The following is an 18,860-nucleotide window of genomic DNA, read 5'->3' as shown; positions in this document are numbered from 1 at the left end:
ATAAAAAAAAAACACACATAATACATTCTGATTTAAACAGCATGCATTCACTGTTTGAGTGTGCTTATGTGGTATAACCAAAAACAGGAAATCATTTACACAGAACTTAAATAATTTTTTTATTTTAATTATTACATTAAAAAGTGCTTTTGATCTCTAAAACCTAACCAAGATTGAAAAGAGTTAGGGTTAGGGTTTATGGTAGCATTAGACAAGGACATTTTCCTCTGTATCTTTTGTATTGTCTCTTTTAAGAAATACTGCATGTGCATCTTAATGTAGCTCTACTAGAAATGAATGAATACACATACTTTCTTTTTGAAAAGATGCTCTTGTCTTGTTAAAGCTTAAATGACCTATGCTTTGTGGAAAAAATGTTCAGAAAACAATTAAAGACAAAATCCAATGAAATATCAGCTCGCTCTGCTTGGTACTCTGCATTAATAGCAGATGAGTGAGTTGAGAATTAAAAGAAGATTAAACAAATAGATAAAAAAAAATATATATATATATATATATATATATATATATATATATATATATATATATATATAAAATAATTATTTTATATACATAACAAAGAGTCTATTAAAACAATCGAAAAAAAAAAAAAAAAATTTCAGTGGAGTAAATTTTTTTTTAATATCTGGTTAAAGAAAGGATGTTGTGAAGAAATGTGTGTTGTGTTATTAAGCCATTAATTTCAACTGCACTATTATATATATATATATATATATATATAGATATAGATATAGATATAGATATAGATATAGATATAGATATATAATTATATAGTATAGTATATATATAATAGTTTTGATAATTTTTAACATCATGGAAAATATTCAATGCATACCAGATATCACCATTCTTATTTTATACTGGAAAGATACAACAACAATCAGTTGGAATGCTACCATATCATTTATATGTTCAATCATCAGCTAAAAACATTTCACACATCGCTGCTTGTTAATAATATTATTTAATTGATAGACGGCAGAATTACAGTTCACACAGATTCATTGGAAATGCAAGGTCCTGCAAATCCTGGATGCCTTTTACAAAACCAATGTCAAACCACTGTGAGAGTGTGAATAGAATGAAAACTGGAAGCATACTGAGAGTTGATGGGTTTTTTTCCCTCTATATATTTGCTGTGAGCCGAGAGTTTGAAGTCACTCAAGATGAGCATGCTTAGGTATTGTGTTCAAGGCCACATAACTGTTCTGCTGTGTGTTCTTCCAAAATTGTTCCACAAGAAGAGAACACACGTGCATTTGTCTTTTCAAAAGTTGAAAAAAGACATATTTTGTGCATTTACTCCCTCACTACGCTCCATAATGGCATAACATTATTTTGATGTTAGGTTATTGAAACTCGAGTTTCTGTAAGTGGTGGGAAATTGAGGTTTAGTAGAATCTCTTTTTTAAATTTCTCTGTGTTCTTTTGAAGTATAACCAATAGAAAATAAAAATGTACTGTAAAAACCGACATTTTCTATATATTATTTTGATAGTGAGGCACAGGAGCAGGGAAGAAAAGAAAATGAATTGAATAAAATAGAGGTCCACTTAAAGGGTTAAACGTAAGTCTCTGGCTATTATGCTATCATCCTTAGTTAAAGTGAAAGAGAAATTAACAGAAGAATTAGCAAAGCAATTACCACCATAAATTGGACTAATTCCTCTGCTCTTGTCACAGCTGTATTCCAAAATATGCATTTTTTTTTCTTCTTCATCCTGCACGCTGTTATTAATTTTTCTAATTTGAATCTCTCTTTTTCACCAAATGACACCTGGGGTTGCTGAGGGTGTGCTTCTGTCAGATTCCACTCATATTTCCCCCTTTGCTCCCCCTTTTTCAATTGCTCTCTCTTTCTTGCACACACTCTCTATCTCACTCTCTCTCTCCCTGCATGTACAGAATTTGTCTCTACATTCTTCATGCCATCTCTGTCTCTCTTGGTTTTTGTCTCCTTAATCTCACATTCTTTCTTCATCCCAATTTTTTTTTTACCTTACTCATATTTCTGTAAATGACATAACACTGATAATCAGTTGAGAAAATTATTATTAGTCCAGTACAACAAAAAAAATACATCTACAATAAAAAGAGACTAAAACCTTCATCTATCTGAAAGGGCATACACCAATTTGCACAAAACGATTAAAAGAAGGACATGTTGCATTTATGCAATGAATTATAAGCATATTGTCATTAACCTCGTATATACTGATCGACTTCTCCTAAGAGGGTTTGTGGTTTTGATACCTTTTGTCTGAAGTCCAGTGGAACAGGATTAGGACTGACAGCTTATTGTGTTTGCTGACTGAGTCTAGATCCATTCACTGTCTCTTGTTGTTCTTCTGTATATAACTAAATCAATCAGATTGATTAAGAGTGGTTTAGCCTGCTCAAGGAGGGAACAGAGCATCTGTCACTCCCATGATACTTAGCAGAAATGCAGCACATGCAGTTAAACATCAAGCAAGGTTACATGTACTGAAAACACTGATCATTAATTCCCTGCTGCATTTAGAAGTGTAATTACCATTGGACTGAACAACTTCCAATCAATCACTAAGAATAGACCGCTGTTTATATGTGTTGCCAATGGGACTATTTCCAACATGGTAACATACTCATAGTACACAAATGAATTAGATTTAATAATTTCTTCTCATAATAATTGATCATATATAAGCTATGTTGGTCCTTAAAACAAAAGAAACAACATCTGTGGCTTCCATTCCTTGTGCGCTGTAGTACTGTCAGCTGGAGGCTTGTTTGCCATTTTTTCAGATTAGCAAGGATTGCAATTTAATTCATTTATACCAAAAGACTGACTGACAGAGTTTGAATAAATATTAATTAATAACTTAGAGTGCAAGTTTTATCTGTCAAACACAAAGTATTAATTTAATTATTAATGTCTAGAAAAAGACCACCGTAATAAGTACAAAGAACCCATGGGCAATAATAATTCTTCTCAACAATCTAAACAGTTTCTTTAAGATATTTATCTCTATTAAAAATAAGTACCTGTTCTCTAAATTTCAAATGCTTTTGTGTGTATACACTGAAGCAAAACAATTACTTTTACAGTCATGAGAAACGAGTGCCTCTCAAGAGATCTACACCTACTACATTTACAGCATTTGGCAAACACGCTTATCCAGAGCAAATTACAATTATATCATTGATACAACTGAGCAGTTTAGTGTTAAGGGCTTAGTGGCCATTAGTGGCAGCTTGGTAGAGCTAAGATTGAAACACTGAACCTTCTGAGCAGGCCTCCAAAGTCTTAACAACTGAGTTTACTTACCTACTATAAAGCAAGTCTCATGCCACCTACAATCAGGTGCATGTGAATAAAATGGAGTTAACATGAAGAAACCTGGTCTCACAGTCAATTCGCAGACATTCAAATAGGAATAATGATTAAAGTGGGTTTAAAATCCCTTGCCTTAATTACTGTCTCTTATAATTGTAATAAATGTATGAATAATAATAATAATAATAATAATAATAATAATAATAATAATAATGATAATAATAATAATAATAATAATAATAATAATAATCAACAGTTTCTAAAAATAATAATATATTACACCTAAGGCTGTTGGAAATTTCTGGAATTTTTCAGTCTTGAGTTGTGTTACATTTACCTTTTAATGTGTAATCTGGTAGATAGAGTGATCAAATTATTATTTTTTTAGCTAGACCTGTTAGATAGACTGTCTAAATAATTAATTTTATTGTTTATAATCATGTAATCATAGCTAATATATACCAAAAGTGTGTGTGTGTGTGTGTGTGTGTGTGTGTGTGTGTGTGTGTGTGTGTTATGCTTTCTGTAATTATTATGCATAGGAGGCATATTATTTTGTGCTGTTCTTATATTTGGAGATGAGATTACACCTGCACACAAATGCCTTGAAACCCCCGCCACACACACACACACACACACACACACACACACACACACACTCTCTCTCTCTCTCTCTCTCTCTCTCTCTCTCTCTCTCTCTCACACTCACTTAGCATCACTCCCTTCATAGATTTTCTTAAAGAAAGCACCTGTGCATCTGCGATTACACTTGTACACAGACAGAGCTCACTGTGGGAGTACAAAAATACACCATGTGTCAATACAATAAAAGTTGAAGCTGTTGATGCACAGGATTAGTTCATCCTGAATTTTATAACTATGACTCTATTTGTGTGTTTGTGTGTATTTTATTTCCTTCACCCCGTTACAAAATTTTGTGAGGAGTGTGCTGGTGCAGAAGAGTGAACCGAGGGTATTTACTGTCAGATGGAGGGTGGGCACTATGTCATGCCTTTAACCTCTATTCCAAACGGAGACATGATTTGAAGTACAGGAAATGGAAAAAAACCTCTGACACAAGCACATGCACATACACACCCACCCAACTCACACACACACACACACACACACACACACACACACACACACACACACACACACACACACACACAAAATCAATAAGTGTACAGAGAGAGCCTGAAACGAAAAATGGAAATACTGAGGGGGGGAAAAACATTTGTAAAATATAGAGCTGCAAACCTCTCCTATGGCCTGAGTGATCTATCCTAGAGCGAATTCTCTGTGCCTCAGGAAGCTTATCAATTACAGAAGAGCATCTTAAAAGCTTACATGGCTCAGATGTGCCCACAGCTATGATCAAACACAGCATCATACAACAAAAGAAAATAAAAGATGGATTACTTTTTCCTGGCTTTTCCTAATTCCCTGTCAGCTTTCACTAAAGGTCCTGTAATGCTAATCTCTTTAGCTACAGAGGGAATATGTCAGTTACTCTAACCTCTTTATTTGAAATTGTACAGAAATCCAAACAAAAAAAACTTAGTCAGATAAGAGTCCATCTGCTCCTTCTTGGAAAGAACTTTCAGCTGTCTGTTTCCATATCTGTGAGGAAGATATTATAGTATCTGGACCAGTAGCAATCAAAACGATGTCCCACTCATTACAGCATATTGCCGAACCTTTTCTTGCTCTAACCTCTCAATCACGCTTTCTCGCTGCCTTTCTTTTCTAATTCCCATTCCATCTCTTGTCAGAGCAGAGGCTCCTGTCAGATAGCAGGAACTTACTGGACATGTTATCAGATGTCTCTGCTGATTTGGGATGGTTTCATTCAGTCCTCAGTATAGAGTAAAATGCCAGTGTCATAGGCAGACAGCAAAAAGATGATGGTGCAACACTGAATCTCACTCTCAAACTAATTCTGTCTCGTTCTCCCTCTAACACACACACACACACACACACACACACACACACACACATACACACACACTTACGCACTAAAATGCCACTCTTAAGTTTCAGATAGGGCAAGGATATTTTCCCCCTCTTTCTTTATCATAGTCAGATCTTAATTTATAGCTGAGTCCTCATTATCACGTATGTCAGCCTTGTTTAACCTCTCCTGATCTCTCATGATTCCTGGCCAGCTGACAGGCATGATTGCTTGCCTTCTGTCAGCTAGCTGATAGGAGCTGAGTGATTAGCCTGCCTCCTAAATCTAGACAATGATGCATAGGATTCAGGAGTCTGGACCCCATATTAATGAGAGTGGTTGTGGGACTTTGATAAGACAGTCGGGTTACACACTACAGGAACATTACAGAGGAGGTAGAATTACATTATTAAACATTTAGAAATTGCATGAAAAAACATACAATATACAAATAACAGAATTCCTTAAATAGGGACAACACAATGTGCCAGAAAAAAAGCCACATACACATTACACAATTGATGAAAAAAATTAAAATGTATTTAGAAAATACTTCCTTATCACCTTGGTTTACATAAACCAAACTGCACTTCCCATGTAGCTGGGTTAATAACATCAGGTTGGACCTAATATCTATTTGATTTGTAAATAATTTACAGTGCATAATATATGACCACTACTATTACATTTTTAACCAGTAAATGTAAAAAAAAACATGCACCCTCAATGATACAACTCAGAGACCCTGAAAAGTATATTTTATAATATTTCTAAAATTATTTTATGACTCTATGATGATGAGGCACCGAGCCACCACGAGATAAGTGGGTACTTATAAATTCCACAAATTGAGTTATGCCTTAAGAAAGTGAACAATGAGCAACAATCATAAGAAATCAAGAAATCGTCTACCCAACATTGGATAGCTGCTTATCTCTCCACTTAAAGGGGCTCTATTATATGTGAGAACTAAATAACAGGCTTGGGAGACAGTTTGCTTTGGATAAGGATTTCCCAAGCTCAGCTTTCCTCGTTCTACATGAGCCTAAATACTCTTACAGGTGTAACCTCAAATTATGTGTGCTTGTGTGCAAGCAGAGGGTAAGAAAGCAAAAGAGGGTAGACAAAATAAAGGAAGGAGAAATAGATTGTCCTCACAATTATGTCAAATGTCACATCAATCCACATCTAGAGAGAGGGTGGGTTGTGGCATTTAAGCAAGGGGGTCACTATGTTTCTGTGGGGCTTTTGGAGAGAGGTCAATATCTCTTCGCCATGGTCACCTGATGTACCTCCCTCCTTCATCAGCTCTCTTTTTCTACTTCTTTATGTGTTTATTGGAAGTCTGGAGAACAGGGTGCAGAGATCAATAAGAATTCAATTTATGATACAAACAAACTGGATCATCTCTGTCCAGTTCTCTCCTGGTTTATTCAGCTTCAATTGTGAAACTAAATCAAAATGTATTGCATGGCGCAACAGGACAAATCCATAAAAACAAGTCGGGGAGGAATCTATGCAACATATTTCTAGATCCTTTTCTTGTAAGTTAATATGGTAGTGATGACGTTTAATTTTTCAACAACAGCATGCTATTTTTTGTGTGATGCCTTTACCACATGCGATGAAGAACCTCCATGTTTACATAGTGAAGGGATGGCACTGGGTTGGATACCAACACAATCACAAACACATGTACACGCACACCTTCAACAGCCCCCTCATCCTCATCACGTTAGCAGGGCTGTATGGCAATGATTTCTTCCTACTTTTGTGTAGGCTCTAGTTAAACCCAGGCACTAATGGGCTTTTTTTTCCAGATAAGAAATTACCAGCGCAGGCCGCTCTTTTGTCTCTCCCTGGGAGCTCAATAGCCTTCGGTGTGGAGAAAGGCCTCGGTTACCAGAGAAACAGAGAGTGCGCTCCCCTCGTCTCCATGGTAAACAGCAGAGCATTTTGTCACAGCCTCCCGTTCAGACCCTGAACACGATTTAGCAGTTTGGTAACAATCTATTGCCTTCTAATAATTACAGAATAAACCGTCGCTGGCACGTGTATGTATATAAGGTAAGCACACATGACAATGGCAATCTAACATTCACAAATAGTGCAGTGTTTTATGCAATGTGAAAGAGATGAGACAATAATAATGTAAAAATTATTCATCATCTCCTTTTTCCTGTTGTCCAATTAAACTTGTTAGATTAGATTTACATAATAATAGCAATACTACTACTACTACTACTACTACTACTACTACTAATAATAATAATAATAATAATAGTTAGAAGAAGGAGAAATAAAGAGAAGGAGGCGAACAAAAAATATTATTCAAAGCTTTATTATTATTATTATTATTATTATTATTATTATTATTATCATTATCATTACTATTTTACTGCAGCATTGCATATTATTTTCCTGCAACACTGCATCATATTCAGTGTTCAGGTTCCACTTTGCATCACGTCTATTCTAACTTTTGAATTGAAAAGAATTGAATGAAACGGGAGGCGGAGGGGGGATACTTTTGTTGATAGAGAGAGAGAGAGAGAGAGAGAGAGAGAGAGAGAGAGCGCCAGTAGCCTCCATTTCACTTCAATCAGGACGAGGGAAACGGGCAAATTACAGCGCACACAAAGACACTGGCGTAGTAATTTCAGGGATAGACAAACCCTGCAATAAAATTACCCAAATTACTGGCGCGCTCAAACTTGCCGCCGGAACGCGCACGGGCACGCGCTCCAAAGCGCGCTCCGCTACCAGCGCTCCTGATACTGTACAGTGGTGTTCAACACAGCAAACTTCATCTAAAAAATGCAAATCCAATAGCCTCATCACACACACTCACACACACACACACACACACACACACACACACACAGTTATATATATATATATATATATATATATATATATATATATATATATATATATATATATATATATATATATATATATTGTATATGAAAGCAAAGGTCTGAAAAGAAAGATTGATTTCATTGGACAAGATATATTCCTTGGACGTCTACATAAAGGTCAATATACTGTACATACAATACATAAATTGGCAGTAATACAAAATAGAAACATTTATGTTATTACAGATATTGTCACTGTTATTTTCATATGCATTTAAATAATTTGATTAACTAATCATTAATCAATTAATCAGCTCTGCAGCAAGGTTTCTACCAGGTGTTACTTCAGTTCTTTAGGTTCTGACAGAAGTGGAATTTGATGATATGGTCTTTAGCTCCTAGCTTGCATCTAAGCTGTCCCAAAATTTGACATGTTGTGCATTCTGAGATGCTTTTCTGCTTACCATAATTGTACAGAGTGGTTACCATCAGAGTTACTGTCGTCTTTCTGTCAGCTTGATCCAGTCTGGCCATTTTTCGCTGATTTCTCTCATCAGAAAGGCATTCCCATCTGTCACTGGATGTCTTTCTTTGTTGCACCAGTAATTTTAGAGAGTAAACTCCTGAATGAAAAAGAAGGTCAGCAATTGTATAGAATTATAAATAGTTAAACTAACCTATATGACACCAGCAATCATGTCATGATCAAAATCACTGATTTTGATACTGATGTATTTTTTGTAAGCATTACCCGAAGCTGCCTGCATGCATCTGCATGATTTTATGCCCTGCTACCACACAATTAGCTGATTAGATAATTGCATGAAATAGTAGGTGTACAGGTGTTCTTAATAAAGTGCTCAGTGAATGGAGTGTTTTTGTAGTTGTGCATATTATTTCATATTATATATTACTTGTAACAAAGACATTAGTTCCACCACAAGCAGCCCCACAACAAGGATACATTTCTGAAGTTGTAAGCATGTAAACTTGGCTAATAGGGTAACTCGTGTCAATTTTAATTGGAGCAGAACTTTTTTAATTGGTATTTATTAGGAATTTCTGCTTGTTTTTATGTGTATAACTAAAAGCTGGTTAGACAGCAGAATGATAAATTGACTCCAGTGTTGTTCTTTATGAGATGGGTTGCAAAGTCAAATCATACTTTTCAAATGCATCACATTTTATTTTTCATTTTCTGTTAGATGCAGTTAGATGACCTTAAAGTAGAAAGCAACCAGTGTTTCAGATATTCACATGAATGAAACAAGAATTGCCGTTGTACAGAATTAATTGTTGTCTTATTCATTTTAATCTTGGAATTAAAGGAAGGAAAGATCTATTAATGAAATCAGTATTAACCATTTTTAAATATAACTTTGATTTATAATATATGCAAAAGAAATTCTCATACATTTTATGATGATATGATATAACACCGATGATCTGAAAGAATTTAATCTCTCCACCCACTTCTGATGCAGTGGGACAAGATTAACATCCACATGGTTTCTTCCCTTCCTGCTGGGGAACAGGATCTTTTCCAGTTGCCTCCAGCAGGAATTTACAGTAAAGCTAGCCACACAAAGGAAAGAGCTACAGAAAGAGGTTGCAGTGACACCATCTCTACCTCAGTATCTTATCCAACATACAGAATAGCTATTGACGTCTTATGACTGAGAAACTGGTACACATTATAAGACTAAGCTCAGAATAAAGAAATGTAGGCTGTACAGTATATGTCTTATATCATGCAGTGGTCCAATAGCCATGCACCATGTTCTTATGTATCCAACATGGAGTAAATACAGACGCCGTACAGTAAGCATAATTTTCCATAAACAGGCCATGAATTATGTGGTGTTCTGTAACCTGAGACCTTGTTTTTTTAGTTAGGCTGAGAGGTCAGGTTACTTCCTCTAATAATGAAGAGGCTACTGTGATCCTGCACCTGCAAAGATAACGTGCTCCAAATTTGATTTAATGAATTCAAGCAAAATTCACTAATCCTTAAGTCCCATACACTGGAAAACACGTCATACTGGTCTAATGCAATAGTTCTTTACTGTTTTTAACCTGTTTTTAAGTTCATATCATAGCATGAGTTGGGTGTCACAAAGGGATGCAAGTAATTGGAGTGTGTGAGTGTGTGTGTGTGTGTGTGTGTGTGTGTGTGTGTGTGTGTGTGTGTGTGTGTGTGTGTGTGTGTATGAACTCATGCCCAAGGCCTCACTGGCTGGCTGTAGGCTGGGTTTATTTGTTGAGGAGATACTGCAGAGCTGCACTAAGAGAGCTAATCACCAGGAGGGGGAGAGACCATGACACATACTGTGATTGACACACAATAGCCATGGATTCCCTCGCTCTGCTCATCTCCTCTCGCTCTTTCTAAAGAAAAGGGAGAATGGAGAGACAGGGAGGGAGGGAGGGAGGGAGGGAGGGAAGGAGGTAGAAAGGAGGGAGGAAGGAAGGGTGTGATGGAGGGAGGATGGAAACAATGGAGGGCAGAAGGGTGGAGGAGCGGGAGGAAGAGTTGAGATCAGCCAAATCTGTAACTTAAGCATGGCATGATACTGGTGTGGTGTTGCACGTGCATTCGTGTGCACACACAAACACAAACACAAATCAGAGACACACTAGGTAGCCTTTGACTTTTTCCCTTTCTATCAACCCTCCATGTACAGCAGCTCCAACTCTATGTCAGATCTCTAGCTGAGTTTAAAAAGACCACAGACATATCAGAAATGCGCCAGTAATGACATAGAAAAACTCTTCAGGATCTCTATCATTTCGATCACACTGTATGAGAGGAAGGCCAGAGTCAATGTGATGAAGATTACAGAGTACTTGAACAGGTGCTTGTCATGGTGCCCCATTTTCAGAGATTAGTATTCTAAAGCAGGCTAAAAGCTGCCTGGACCAGTAACGGTGAACTGACCTAGCAGGAAGAAGTGTACTGCAGAAATATGAAATTTAGCTGTGCTGAGCTCCAGCTGATTCACATTAACCAGCAACAAACACACACACACACACACACACCATACACAGAGAGCGAGAGATGCCTATACATATATACAGATTAGTTCTGAGCCAGAGTGTAAAGTTTCAGTGGTAGACCACACAAAGAAAAAAGCTACAGAAACAGGTTCTACTAACACCATCTTGTCACCTACATTTCATTCAGCAATTCAGTCACACAGCTTCTAAAGAAAAATGGTCCTCACCACAGACTAACTCCAACACTTAGCAGACATGAAAGGGTTTCTTTGCTTCACAACCAAAACATAAATTATTTCTATGTTACAAGAGCACACATTCCAAAACTAGCACAATAACCACTCCTATTACTACGAGGACAAACACATAAACCCAAACGGTACAGCACAACTGATTAAATAATTTACTGTTTCACTGCAGTGTGTTTTTGCAGCATATCATCAAATCTGGTTTCAGATCGTATAAATATTGCTTAAGATGGAGAGTTGGAGGGTTACAGAGCTCCCCCTGTTGATCAAATTGCCCAGCCTTCATTACATTCCACCTACTTGTTAATTTGTAAAGAAAATGTATTATATAGTGCAAGATTTTAATAACCATGGGAAACACAAACAAAGTTGAATACTTAATTTGATACAGAGATGATTAGTCCATGCTTAAATAGAGTAGAACAGGTAACTCCTCATCATCAATTAAGCATCAGGAGAACCATAAAAAAAACCTTGGTCAAGAATAAGTACAGATGTCGATCTCTTCCCTATCCAGACTCTCTCTCTCTCTCTCTCTCTCTCTCTCTCTCTCTCTCTCTCTCTCTCTCAGCTAATTAACCTGGTTGCTCTGTGGTAATGAGTTCTCTCTGGTGGCAGTCTAGTTGTGAAAAGGGAGGCACAGGGTACCGATCCTCTCTGGCCATATCATCAGAACATTGTCAGGCCAAACAATGGGCTTATCTGCCTGGTTTTCAGACCCCCCTGATTAACAGGGAGGAATGGGTGAGATGGAGAAAAGGGCATGTCCTTGCACAGGCCCAATAAATGTCAGCAAAAAGGCCATGAGACCAGTCATAGCCTTGAATACATAAAAATTTAGAACAAAGAATCCAGGTCAGTATAAACAAGACCAAAGGAGGGAAGAAACATGCCACATACATATTTAATCAGTTATCATGAAGAACACAGGTCAAGACCCAGGAAATAACATATTTGTCACATTGCTCATTAGTAAACCCCAAACAACAATAAAGCAACAACTTGTATAGAGAATAAACCATTTGCAGTACTTTCTTTTTTACTTTCAACAGAAGTTAGACTATTTTGGCTAAAATAAGTCTAAAATAAAAATTAACAGAATCGGTAGGTGAATTCTGAATGACTTAAATCATACTTCTCAAAAGTATTTCAGAAGTGTCACCACCTTTAATGAATCCAGCGTGTGTCCCTCATTCTTTTTTCTCTCTATTTTATGTCTTTCCCAATTTTTTCTAAAGCAAGTATGGCATAATGAGAGGGTGGGTCAATCTAAAGATCCAGAGTTCACCTCACTTCCTTCTTATGCCACATGAGAGGCCACTTAGAACTGCACTGACTGGGAGCACAGAAAGAGAGAGAGAGAGAGAGAGAGAGAGAGAGAGAGAGAGAGAGAGAGAGAGAGAGCAGAGTAAGAGGATGTAAGTAAAGTGGGCTTGGAGTGAGAAAATAGGACAAGAGGAGGAAGGATGAAAGAAATTAATTGTAGACAGATGGCATTCAGCTACTGTCTCAAATCTTGAAAACATTTTAGATAGACACACAACACATAGTAGGGTCTATTAGAAGAAGCGACAACTATGATGGCTGGGAATTTGGGAGGATGGGAGCATGAGGGAGGACAGCTATTGTAATAGGTTCTGTTTATTTCATTATCTGGTTGGAACTGAATGTGTCTTTCTACTTGCATTGGGACCACCCACAGATCTACAATTCAAACAAAGATGCCTCTGTCTGGGCCTCTGCCTGCTACCTCAGGTCTCCTTGAGTGGCTCAAGGTTCATAACAAACTTGCTAGACCTATTTACACATCTATATTCATTCAGTCAGATGAGCACACACATACACACATTATACACTATATGGCTTAAAGTATATTCACACCTGATAATCACAGCCATAAGTGAGCATTCCAAAAACTGTCTCCTCTAAATTGAAAGCACAATTATCTATAATTTCTCTGCATGCTATGGATTTAAGATTTCCTTTTACTGGAACTAAGGGCCCCATACTTAGGGCTTGTGTACTGAACATCTTTGTGATGAAATGAAGCACAAACTGTTCACCAGGACTCCTCACCTGACTTTAGAGCCAAACCTTACTAACAATCTTGGCTAAAGATAAATCCATGGAGCCTTCTTCTTCTTCTTCTTCTTTCAGCTGCTCCCATCCGTCTCCATACTTCTCTGTCCTCTACATCTGCCTCTTGCAAACCAACTACCTGCATGTCTTCCTTCACCACATCAATGCATAGTACCATCATTAAAAGTACCAACCCTAACCTCCACTCTCCTACATGTCTTCTTTTCCTGCTATCTCTGTAGATGTCTTCTCTCCTCTCCTTCTCCTCCTTCAGCCAACAGTAGCCCAGTTTCCACCGGTACCCTGTTGGCTAACAATACCTGTTGTGGTTGTTAGTAACCCGGGCCTCGACCAATCCGATATAAATTTCAGGTAGTTGGTCACTAAAAGTGCACTGGCTTGTGCAACCATAATGGCTGGGTTAAAGACAAATCAATGGAGTAAAAAAAAAAAGACCTTCCCAGAAAAGTGGAGACTGATGGAGAAGTAAAGGATAGATCAGCTTTGGAATAGTATGATTAACAAGTATATATTTGTATGATGGTATGGTGATTTTGGCTAAAAAGTGTAGGTTTGCTTGATAATTGTTAAACAAGTCTAATAACTAAACAAAAGTGAAATCCATTATTGTGTTTATGAGTACGATTCATTCTTTCATCTTTTGTAACCGCTTCATCCTGCTCAGGATCATATATATATATATATATATATATATATATATATATATATATATATATATATATATATATGGGTATATATATGGGTATATATGGGTATTTTGCATAACTAGTAGGTTTTTGAAAGTAAATGTAAATGTATTACATTTAAATGTAAATGTAAATGTATTACATAAATATCTACATTTACAGTAACCCAGACTCAGGACTGAACTAGAGACCCTGGAGCTGTGAGGATGAAGACAGTACCACTGTGCAACCCTGATACTATATGTTTTATGCTTCAAATAACATTTGAAGAAGAGATATTTAAAATTTGTGAAAGTGCTTTATTAAAATTAAATCCAACTATTCAGCCAGCCAGCCAGCTACCCCCACTTTCATGTTAACTAATAATAAAAAAAATAGGAATAACTTTCACAAAATAAACAAGAATACCCAAAAGATAAACTAATAAACATCTAAGAAATGACACTGTCCATACCTGAAAACATACGCAAAGTTAACACCACAGACATACCACAGTAAGACACATAAATCCAAACTTAAAATCTTTCAACCAAAAATAATCCTGTCAACTACAACAATTTCAGGATTTTTAATCTTTCAAAACAGCACCCTCTGTTCATCCCTCTTTCCTCACGACACACTCTCTCATGCACACTCGCATGCTCTCCCTCTCTTCACCTATTGGAGATTGAGTGTGCCTCTGAGGGATTGCTGTTCAGCGCTTGTCAGGCTAAATTGAAAAGATGATCCACTGAGCCATGGGGTAAACACTGAAGCCTTTTAATCTGAAGAGTCCACAGTTAAATAAATAGCGGAGTGTTCGCTCGCTGCCACCCAGCCCCTCAGGGCTTCATTAGGCTCCAATTACAGGTTCATTCAGCTGTGAAATACAGAAACGCAACAGCTGTATAAACCGCTTATGGAGTAGCAATTTGTGTGCCATCCATAAGGCTGATGTTATCACGCCCTAATACGACATAGCATTTACCGTTACATAATACTTACTGTGCTCATTAAAACAATTCAGGTAATTAATTTAAATTTGTTTTTTAAAGCTTTGCTGTGTGGATGCTTACTTCTGCGCTCCATAGTTCAAACTGACATCCTGCTCACATAGTAAATGTATACACCAATACAGTGGTGGGCAAACATCTATTTTAAGCTCATGTTTGTAATGCATATCTGTCAGGCTTCAAAGCACAGGTGGAGACAGGAGAGAAAAGAAAACTTAGAAGATTTCTGGCATTGATCTGAAAGAGCAAAAGACAGAGAATGAACTGAAGGAGGTTTAAAAGACAACATGTAGGGGACATGGAGTTTTGAAGAGGGTTTTCTTGAAAGCTGCTGTTGAAGATAGTGGAAAAGAGACAACAAGAGATTGGGGGAGGGGACTCTACAATGCACACACAGTCTTTCCAAAACGCACGAAACATTAGTGTGATTATCATACACATGCAAACACACACACACAAACACATCCCCTTGGACTAAGGAATAATGGTTGCATGAAAGTCATCAGCCACATCCTTCCCCCAGGAGTCTGTTTCATCATTTTAATTAATTTCTAATCAGGCGACACTAAACTAATCAGTGGCTGTGTGAAAACAGGAGCTGTTGTGCTTAGCTGTGGAGACGCCACAGTTCTGTGTCCTGCCGGGACTGAAAAAATCGTTTTTTATTGAGACTTGAGTGTAAATTATAGAATTTCATGTCTTAGGTTTAGCACAAAAAAAAGGCTAGTGCCATATAAGGACTTGTATGGTATAGTAAGGAAAGGTATGGTACAGTATGATACATTCAGGTTGTATAATCTAGCACATTGATCACCTAAAATACAATTTTAATTTTAATTTAATTTCAAGTAGCATTATGGTAAATATAATAATAAGGTGTCCAAAGAGAATTCATTATCAAATTATCAGAACACAATTAGAGTAAATTTTCTACAACCGCTTTATTAAATGTTGGCATTATTTCTGTTGTATTTTTTAAATTGTAAATATATTCACATTTGTATCCCATTAATACAAATCTATAAAAGGTGAAAAATCAATAAAAAACACAATACTTTGTGTAAGAGCCTATATGTCATGCTCTGTGGGTTATTCTTTTTTTCTAGTTTAAATATCAGGGCACTGAATGCATTTATCCAAAAATATAATTTAAATTTCTTTTTTTTTTTTTGTTTGATTGAGATCAGAAATCATATAAAATAATCATAATTTTAAAGTTTTCTAAGTTTTTCTGTTTTCTAAGTGTTTTTATGTAGAATTGCAGTTGCTTTAACTCTTGTTTAAAACCAGACACGTGGATACCAGTCCTATGAGGAAAGACTTATTTATGTCATACGATGCAAATTCCACATCCATTATCCTTAGTGGGCAATATGTATGAGTAATATATATGTAAAGCCAAACTAAAAAAGCAGCAGCATATGCACACTCTTGTAGATTCAACCCGAGTGGATTATAAACAAAATCTGTAATCTCTTTTAGACTGCTTGGATTAGAGTGCTCTCTCACTCTCTCTCTCTCTCTCTCTCTCTCTCTATGATCGGACATGTTTACCCACGGTGAGTATATTTAGACTCTAAATTCCACTGCTGCCTCATCTTCCCACTGGCTGGCACTGGTAGAGGCAGAGGAAGGAAGCCAAGACGCATATAATAATGCAGAATGAGAGGGAGGGAGGGAGAGAGAGAGAGAGAGAGAGAGAGAGAGAGAGAGAGAGAGAGAGAGAGAGAGAGAGAGAGAGAGAGAGAGAGAGAGAGAAAGAAAGAAAGAAAGAAAGAAAGAAAGAAAGAAAGGGATGAGAGACTCCCCTAAGCAGAAAGAGAAAGGGAGAAAGGAAAGAGGAGGATTAGGCTTCTCATCTCCCTATGGATCATCGACTCTCTTCACTGATGGTGTTCTCTGATAGCCAGCAGCATGGAGGGATGATCTCATTACACGCCAATGAACGCTCCAACACCAGTATATGCGTGTGCTGCAGTACACAACCAACCAAAACATAAAATGTGAATAGTGTTATTAATGCATATCAGAAAGTTGTTTATATCCTACAACATATATAATACAAAAAATAAAATCCATAGTTTACAACAACTACTAAACCACTAAAAAGTTATTAGTATAATAAACTGTATAAAGTTACTATAGAACAAGATTCACCAACTGTTGGAACACAGTGTGGATCAGAAGTCACCAAAGTATTTCAGCTGACTGAAAACTGTACTTAAGAATATATCCACTTCTAATTGGCTTATATATAAACATAAACTACACAATAATGCTTAAGCATAAAAGGTAACTTTTAGTCATGTTTAAATTAAGTCATATTCCTTATGTCCATATTCTGGACACTTTGTAAGCATAGAATTTTATATAACAAGTCCTTTATACATTTAGTTGAATACCTATGCTTCACAGCTTTAGAGTAAACTACCCAGAAAAAAATGTCTTTTAAACTTTTACAAATTTCTGGCTGCTGATTTCGTAATTGAATATACATTCATATAATCCGAGGCATTTTAAAAACCTATTCAAGATTGACCGACAACAGAAATAGCCTTTTCTGATGACAAGGCTATTTCTGTTGTCGTATTTCTGTTGCCATATTTCCCTTTTGATATTCTTAAACAATGTTTTATAGGAAACAAAATGTCTCAGTGATGCCTGGGGTGAGGGTGGAAAAGGGTGGGGATGCACTCAGCACAATCCTCGAACAGTAACAGGTGTAACTCAAGCTGACATTGCTCCTCCAACTGTCTCCATAATGCTCACTCTGAAGGGGCCCTTTAGGTAACGGATGACCTGAGACATAAACTTGAGATCACATATCAGCTTTACATCCTTCTCTCAATGATGAAAGAAAAATGACTGGTTAAGTTTCCTGACATCTAAGAAAGGAAATCATCCAAGAGCATGCAACGAACTGACCACTGAGCATCAAAGACTGTCTTAGATCATTATATTAGTAAAATAAGATCAGTAAAAAACAAATATATTCATACACAAGATACATTTTATATGATTATTAAATTCAGGTGTTTTAATCAGATCCATTGCCACAGGTGTATAAATTCAAACATCTAGCTATGCAGTCTGCATTTACAAACATATGTGTAAAAAAAAATAATGAAAAAGAGTTGTTCTTATAGGTTCATGTAAGTACATTGATAGGATTCCACAAGTCAGGTTCATTAAATTTCATCCCTGCTAGCTATTCCACAGTCAGCTGGGAAGTGAAAGAATTTAGGAACAGCAGCTATTCAGATAGCATGGGGAAGACCACAAAAAGTCACAGAGAGCAAGGGTCACCTGAGGCACATGGTATGTAAATGGTCAGTTGTCAATTGTCAATGGTCTGTTGTTTCCATACCTTCCAATTTCAAACTTCCAATTAATATCAGTACAAAAACTGTGTACAATGCCAAGCATCGGATGGAGTGGGGTAAAGCATATCGCTACTGGATTCTAAAGGGTCTGGAAATATGTTCTGGGAAGTGACAAATCACTCTTCTCTGTTTGTCAGTCTAAAGGGCAAATCTGTATTTGGCAGATAGCAGGAAAACATTACCTGCCAATTGTACTGTAAAGTTTGGTCGAATAACGGTATGGGGCTGTTTTTCAGGAATTGGGCTAAGCCCTATCCAGTGTAACTAAGTCTTAATGCTTTAGCATACCAACATATTTTGGA

The 18,860-nt window shown here is 36.8% G+C and overlaps 1 protein-coding gene across 2 annotated transcripts in view; it reads right to left on the bottom strand.

The window, feature by feature from the left end:
• The window catches only part of sox1a (SRY-box transcription factor 1a), a 71,852-nt gene that overhangs the window by 33,053 nt on the left and 19,939 nt on the right, over positions 1 to 18,860 (bottom strand). The window contains exon 3 of one of the 2 annotated variants that reach the window (XR_006925229.1): positions 8,617 to 8,775. The exons of the other annotated variant lie outside the window; for it this stretch is intronic. The gene's annotated coding sequence lies outside the window, so the exon portion shown is untranslated. The remainder of the gene's footprint in view (positions 1 to 8,616; positions 8,776 to 18,860) is intronic. 2 annotated transcript variants of the gene reach the window in all.

This window comes from Silurus meridionalis, chromosome 3 (assembly GCF_014805685.1).
Source record: "Silurus meridionalis isolate SWU-2019-XX chromosome 3, ASM1480568v1, whole genome shotgun sequence".
NCBI classification, from domain to species: Eukaryota; Metazoa; Chordata; class Actinopteri; order Siluriformes; family Siluridae; genus Silurus; species Silurus meridionalis.
The sequence above is the reverse complement of the archived record's forward strand: the minus strand, read 5'-3'. Positions and strand labels throughout refer to the sequence as shown.